Source organism: Macadamia integrifolia, chromosome 2, assembly GCF_013358625.1.
Source record: "Macadamia integrifolia cultivar HAES 741 chromosome 2, SCU_Mint_v3, whole genome shotgun sequence".
NCBI classification, from domain to species: domain Eukaryota; kingdom Viridiplantae; phylum Streptophyta; class Magnoliopsida; order Proteales; family Proteaceae; genus Macadamia; species Macadamia integrifolia.
In genome coordinates, this window is record NC_056558.1 from 1,554,110 (window position 1) to 1,561,277 (window position 7,168).

Here is a 7,168-nt window from a genome sequence, read left to right on the forward strand (position 1 = left end):
TGTGGAAGAGGTTCCGACAGTAAAATCTAATAACAAGTCGGATTTTAGATCAAAATCTATTCTCCAAATATTTGAAGTTAAGTGTAGTATAGAATTCATAAGCAAAAAGAGAGGAAACCCTATACAAAATCGAGCCATATCACCATATGGTAGTCACCAAAAATCTCATATGTAGACTATCCATGTTTCCTTGTCTATGCAATAATCAAAATGATCAAATGAGCAAAATTTTAAATATAAATAAATAAACGAGCAATTTATGTAGTAAATTTCGGCATTTTATTAACCACAATTATTTTTTTCTTATAATTGAAATTGATTGGCTTTTCGCATTTTTTAGTTTGTTTTAAGAATGTTAGCTAAATAGTGGCTCATTGGGAGGATTGATGAGACATATGGGTGTCAATTTGGGACTAAAATAGGGAACTAGACATGGAATACCATAACCCAAGGGGATAGCACAGTTGGTGAGCAATGAACTTGGTACGAGCCATAAACTTGAATGTCTTAAAGTTCAATTCTCACTAAGCACACCTTGGGCCAATCACACGGGGTGTTTTCTAAAAGTCCCAATAATAACCAAGAAATAGGAGAAAAATTTTTCTCGCTAATATCATCTCAAGACCATCTAAAAACCCTTAACCATGGCTGAAGGAAAAATCGTTCTAACAAACTATAAAGTTAAAGAAGTCATCTATCACCCAAAAAAAGAGTCATTTATTATCCAGATTCATTGATCTGCTAAGTACTCTTCCTCGGCTCTCTCTCTCTCTCTCTCTCTCTCTCTCTCTCTCTCTCTTGTTTGCATGAGCGACCTTATACATCTCACATATAATTTCAAACCCAAATGGCTAAGACAGTGGCAGATAGAGAGAGATCTTTATATACATTGTTGTTCATAAATTGGCTGGGAATTTCTTCCTCCATTAGTGTTTTTATAGGCATAAAAGATTCAATCAATTCTACTAAGAAAAAAAAAAATTCAATCAAAGGAGTCCAAATCAAACTGCCACAGCTGGAGTCATTCAACTATTAATCACAGAACCAGTTATGATGTAGCACAAACAAAATCGAGTTAAAAAGAGCATTTAAAGTGCACATTCGGTATGTGATATCAGAATACTCCTTATGAAATAGACAATTAGACATTCTCTTGGATACAACAATGCATCTTTAAAATATAATTTGTCGCTATATATTGAAATAGAATTTGGAAAACCAAATTGCATCTAACCCCCAAAATATATGTAGCTTACAACATACCAAAATTGAATTGCACAACATTGACTAGGTCATATTTCGATTTCCATGATGCCATCATGATAATAGTACTTTTAATTTGGGTCCTTTTTAAGAGTTTTTTAAACCTTTCATATGGATTTTTTTTTTTCACTTCACTTCACCAATATAGTACCCAAAAAATAACAAATCTTGATTTTATCCTATTTTGATTTTTGACTTCACTTCATAATCAATACATTTAACAAAAACATTTTAATCATTTTTCTTAGTGTATTAACAAGGATATATACAAGGTTTGAATTTAAATAATATTTTCAAAAAAGCACTTGAAATTTTAAGAGTCCAATTTTATCGTGCATAAGACTTTTTTTTTTTTTTCCTTCCTTTTTCTTTTAAGATATGTGCATATAATTTAAACATTAGCTCAAATTGAAATATGATCCAAAAGTAGTTTTGGGTGTTTAAAAATTCATGTTTTGGGTTGGTGATCCCACTTTTGATTTTAAAATTTTGACTTTTCTGTTTTGGGAGTTAGGAGAAGACCATTCATGAAGTTTCTTCAAAATAAAGTCAATTGCATATCTAAAATAAACTTGAATATTCCAAAATGAAAAGTTAAAGTTCTTCCACCTTTGAGCTTTCATCAAGAGGGGTAAAGATGCATTACCCTCATTTTAAAGTGAATTGAAGGCACAAACTTATAATTTGATACATGATAGAATGAAAAATAATAATAATAATAATTGAATACAACATATACATTTTACTATGATTTAATCCCACTAAAATTTTTGCTAGTTACAAAACAAGATGCCCCTTGAAATATATATATAATAAACTTAGCCTTACCCCAACTAAATGAAGTCAACTATATGGATCTATTTAAATAAATAAATAAATAATAAAAGAGAAAGAAAGAGAGAGAGAGAAAGAGAGAGATCCTAACAAGTTAAGAGAATCTCAGCTAAATGGGGTCAGTTACGTAGATCTTGCCCTCCAATAAGCTTTATCCAAGGTCATATTTGGGACAAGACTAGAACTATGCATGACATTCCTTACTATTTCATGTATGATCATTTTAGGTCTACTCCTAAGGTCTTCTTTAAACATCACCAAACCATCTCAAAATACATGCCTTAAAAATAAAATCTTCAAAAAATAACCAAAAAATAAAATAAAAAAGAAAAATAATTTTGTGCAGTCGTTTCTCTCTCTCTCCACTTTTACTTCTTTTGCTCCATAGGATTTGGGGCATGGATTGAATTGGCTCAATCTGGATCAGTTTCTGCTTTCTGATCGAGATCAACCAACCCTAGCTAAAAAGGCAAAACCAACAAATGATATGACCACACCGAAGATCGAGTTCTAAGCATGGTCAACTTGAATAATCAATATTGAAGGCATTTATGGTTATGGGAAGAATTGGGTCCTTCTTAACCAAACTAGAAGTTGGGAAGGGTTCAACACTACTTTATTGCGTTGAAGAAGTCGTCTTAACAAAGACAGCTTAATTTACAATTAGACTCACAGACCCCATTACTTTCCCCTAAAGAGTGGTGAAGTATAGTCTTTTTAGGCAAGCTTGCTTATTAATTTACAATTCTCTCTCTCTCTCTCTCTCTCTCTCTCTCTCTCTCTCTCTCTCTCATAAATAAAATGATAGCCCCAACACCCAACCTCATGCAGATAGGTTGTTGACTTTTCCATGTATAATTCCTAAGGTGACTTCAAAAAAATATATAATATATATATATATTTTTTAACAAGGTCATGAGGATAATGGAAGATGGGCCACATTGAGAGGGTAAACATTTACTTGCAAAGATGGGGATTCGACCCATTTCCCAGTTGACTTGATCGTCTTTCTTTTAGTTTGAGAGGGTAAACATTTACTTGCAAAGATGGGGATTCGACCCATTTCCCAGTTGACTTGATCGTCTTTCTTTTAGTTTGAGAGGGTAAACATTTACTTGCAAAGATGGGGATTCGATCCATTTCCCAGTTGACTTGATCATCTTTCTTTTAGTTTGAGAGGGTAAACATTTACTTGCAAAGACGGGGATTCGACCCATTTCCTAATTGACTTGATCATCTTTCTTTTAGTTGCACAAAGAGATAGCTGTTAAGAACTTCTCCCATCTAGGTCAATGCAATAGTAGAAGTTTGAAACCCAATATTTTTTCCCTTCTTATTATTTATTTATTTATTATTATTTTTTTAATTTAGAAAAGTAATGTTTCAAGGTTCAATTACAACAATATCAAGGCAAGAGAATGTTGTCTACTTGTGATCTTTACGTTCAGACATAATTGATCATGAAATTACCTAACGCATCGGAGCAGCTGAGTATTTTCATGCTTATAGTTGTGTTTGGCACTTTAGGCATAGAGTAACGCAAGCTGGCAGCCTTCTTTCTCTCATAATATTTGGCAAAGAGAATTTTGTTCAGGAGTGTGTCCTACGTCAGTATTTCCATGGGCCAAACTCTCTCATCTGTATGTAAAAAGACATTTCTACTCCTTATTTGGGGAGGAGAGAAGTAGACACAAAAAGCACTAACGTAGGCCATACTCTTGGCAAAGAACCACTTGCCATAATATTATTATTTTTTTTTTCAAGGATACAAAAGAACTAAATAGAAAATGAGCTTAGAGCTCTAATGTTGCGAAACCCTCTCACACTTGGTGATCATATTGTTAATCATTTTTCATTATAGTATCCTTAAAAATAAAATAAATAAGAGAAAACTTAAGAAATAGCCATTAAAAACACTAAGAAGATCCCAAGCATGGCAAACATAGTTGAGATAGATTACAAAAATAACAAATGTCTAGCTATTAATAAAGAGGTCCTACATTTATCCAATAGTCAACTTCCAAATAATTTTAAAATAAAACAAAACCTCAAAGTCATTAAAGCATGAAGATCTTTTCTCTTGATATTATGATTAAAAAATATATATTTATATAATTAATTATCCAAAAGGTTAGCGTGTGCCAAATATGAAATTATTACTTAATGTAGTTATTGTACTCTCTTAGTGGAGGCTCCCTTTACTATGATTTATGTTGAAAGAGAGTCATTTTTGAATAATTTTTAAGGTCTTTAGTGTGTCTCTAAGAAAATTTATATTATGAGTAGATGGGTTAAGGCTTTGTGAGTTAAGTTGGCTAATATATTTTCAATTTTTACTAAATATCCATTGATCTTGATAAGTAATTATATTCATCGAACTGTGTTGGTTAGGAGGATAGGATGATACACAATTTCTTCTTTTTAGAACCAAATAGTCCATCCAAATAGATAGATAAATAAATAAATAGAACGAGATGCAAATTCTTGGATGCAATGAGTTTTCTCAATCATGATCTTCTAAACTCTCACTTCGGATTTTCAGCTTTTTGCAAGCTTTGCTTAAAATTACAATCGTATCATACAAAATAGATATTTGCACATAGAGACAATTTATATATATATATATATATATATTTATATCTTAGAAGAAATTCTAACACCACTAGAATAATATGATCCCACATTTTTATGATAAAGGTGTTATATTCCAATTAGGTTACTTGAAATTTTTTTTATAAACAAATCTATGAAAAAAAAAAAAAAAAACAATTTCGGAAAAGAAAGTATTTCATAAAAACAAAGTTTCAACTCATGTCAACAGGACTGTGGATACCATTATTTCTTTAATCTTTTGGTACAATAGAATTCTTTAGAAAAAGGAGGAGACAACAAAGCACTACAATTGTTCAACAACCAAGGCAGAAAGAGTACTCCAAAACAAACGAAATTTATATAATAGACCTAAAGCATAATCCGCCAAAATTTGAGCCACATTACTGATAGCTCTATGAGTAAAAATCAAAGTGTCCATAAACCATCTACCTATTATCTTTAAAATTAGACACTACAACAAGAGAGTACAAAAACACCTCAACCCCATTGAGCAGCTACAAGTGTCCAAGTCCTTTACTATGGCTTCTGTATCTTCTGATGCTTAGCACTCATTTCTTTTTCTTTCTTTTGCTCTAAGAATATTTCTAGTATAATGGAAATTTTAATTTACATGAGAAAAAAAAACCTAGATTTAAAATTTTCATTAATAACAATTGTAGTAATTAATGAATGTCCTAATTCCCAATGATTGGTGAAAATCTAGAGAAAATCCTTCTTTTATGATTATATAACAAAAACACTAGAACATCTCAAAGTAATAGAAAAAATCTCTTTAAGAAATAGAAGAGATTGTAGTATCCTAGATAGGCCAACGTAAAAAAAAATAAATCTTGACTCTCCTTGCTAATATTAACACCAAATTAAATTAGTTAAAAGAGCTTTCAAGCCTTTTTTTTTTTTTACATAAAATTAAAACTAAAAAAACTCTTCATGATACCCAAAGAAGATCTTTTTTTATTTTTTTATTTTTTGAAGAAATGCAATCTTTAATTTTTTAGTTTTGGTTTGAGAAAATTGCAAAGGGATCATAAACTAATGGAGTTATTTTTTTTTTTTTCTAATTCGGTTTCACTTGTTGCTCACAATCGTTAAGATCATTTCGGTTCATGATCTTCTCGGATCCAAATGAAGTCAGCATTTTTGGCATACATGAGTACATGACCCTTTTGTGGGTATTTTTTTTTTTTTTTTTAAACCCACCAATCAAAATCCACAATAATAACAACACCACCAATAATAATAATAATAATTAATCTAACTGATCAATTGTTAAGTAATGTTTATTATATAAGCCCATTAGGATAGCACTAACGACCTACCCCTTAAGTTTAGATTGCTTTTAGAAAGAGAACAGCTCTGGATTCTTGACTTTTGAGGTTTAGCCCACTTGGGAATGAATGGATGGTTTAGCTGTATTTTGTAGGTACTTAGATATTGCACCAATAACCTACCCATGCCACCACTTTGCTCTCTCTCAGAGTCTCTCTCGTGAGAGTAGTGCCTTCCCCGCCAGGCCCCTTTAACCTAAGCAAATCATCTCATTAGGTTGGTTCCTAATTAATTCCTGCCAAGTTAGATAGAGATTAGTGACAAAATGTAAAGATTTATATTAATATCTACAACACTATTGAAAGCATTGTGAATTTATATTAATATCTACAACAGCACTGCTTAGGATGGATTATGGTGATAAACTTTTATCACTACCTTTATTATTCGATGGGTTGGTATTTGGTAAGCTTTCTTAAGCAACGAAGTTTACTATTCTCTCACTGTGTTCACTGCAAGCATAATTGTTTACCTTTTGATGGGTTTCTACTTTCTAACAAACATGGACACCCACAAGAGGTGTATGATCGACATCAACTAAACCCTTCAATTGGCGAACAAATTTAATTATCATAGAATGAGAATAGTGCGAAAATTAGAGAGGAATGTATCTTTGAATAACACTTGTATTTTGAAGAGGACATATTTTAATTGTTCATTGTCTTATTCTCAAAAGTTATAAAGATAAGAGTATAAAAATATTTTAAAAATAATTTAAAAATGACATATCATTATCATTATGTCATTATCAAAATATGCCATTGTCTTGAATATTTTTCAAGTACAAATGTGAAATTACACTATTATCCTCACTGGAACACCAAAAGGCCAAAAATGTAATGTTACAAATTATTTGACATCATAAAGAGTGTCAATAAGAAAATCCAAAAAGTATTGAATTTTCCTCAAATCATGCTAGAAGATGAATTCCTTCACTGATGGACATTATTGGCCTTGGATGGGTATCCGGAAGAGTGGAGGGTATTTTAACCTCCAACAAATGGGTGTAATTGGTGAAGGAAAATTTTCTCTTGATTTCCCCACTTTATTTCATTGAAAGACCCATTAATTATGAGCAAAAGTTTTCGAGAGAATCTCTTCATACTCTTACTATTGAAATACCTTTTTT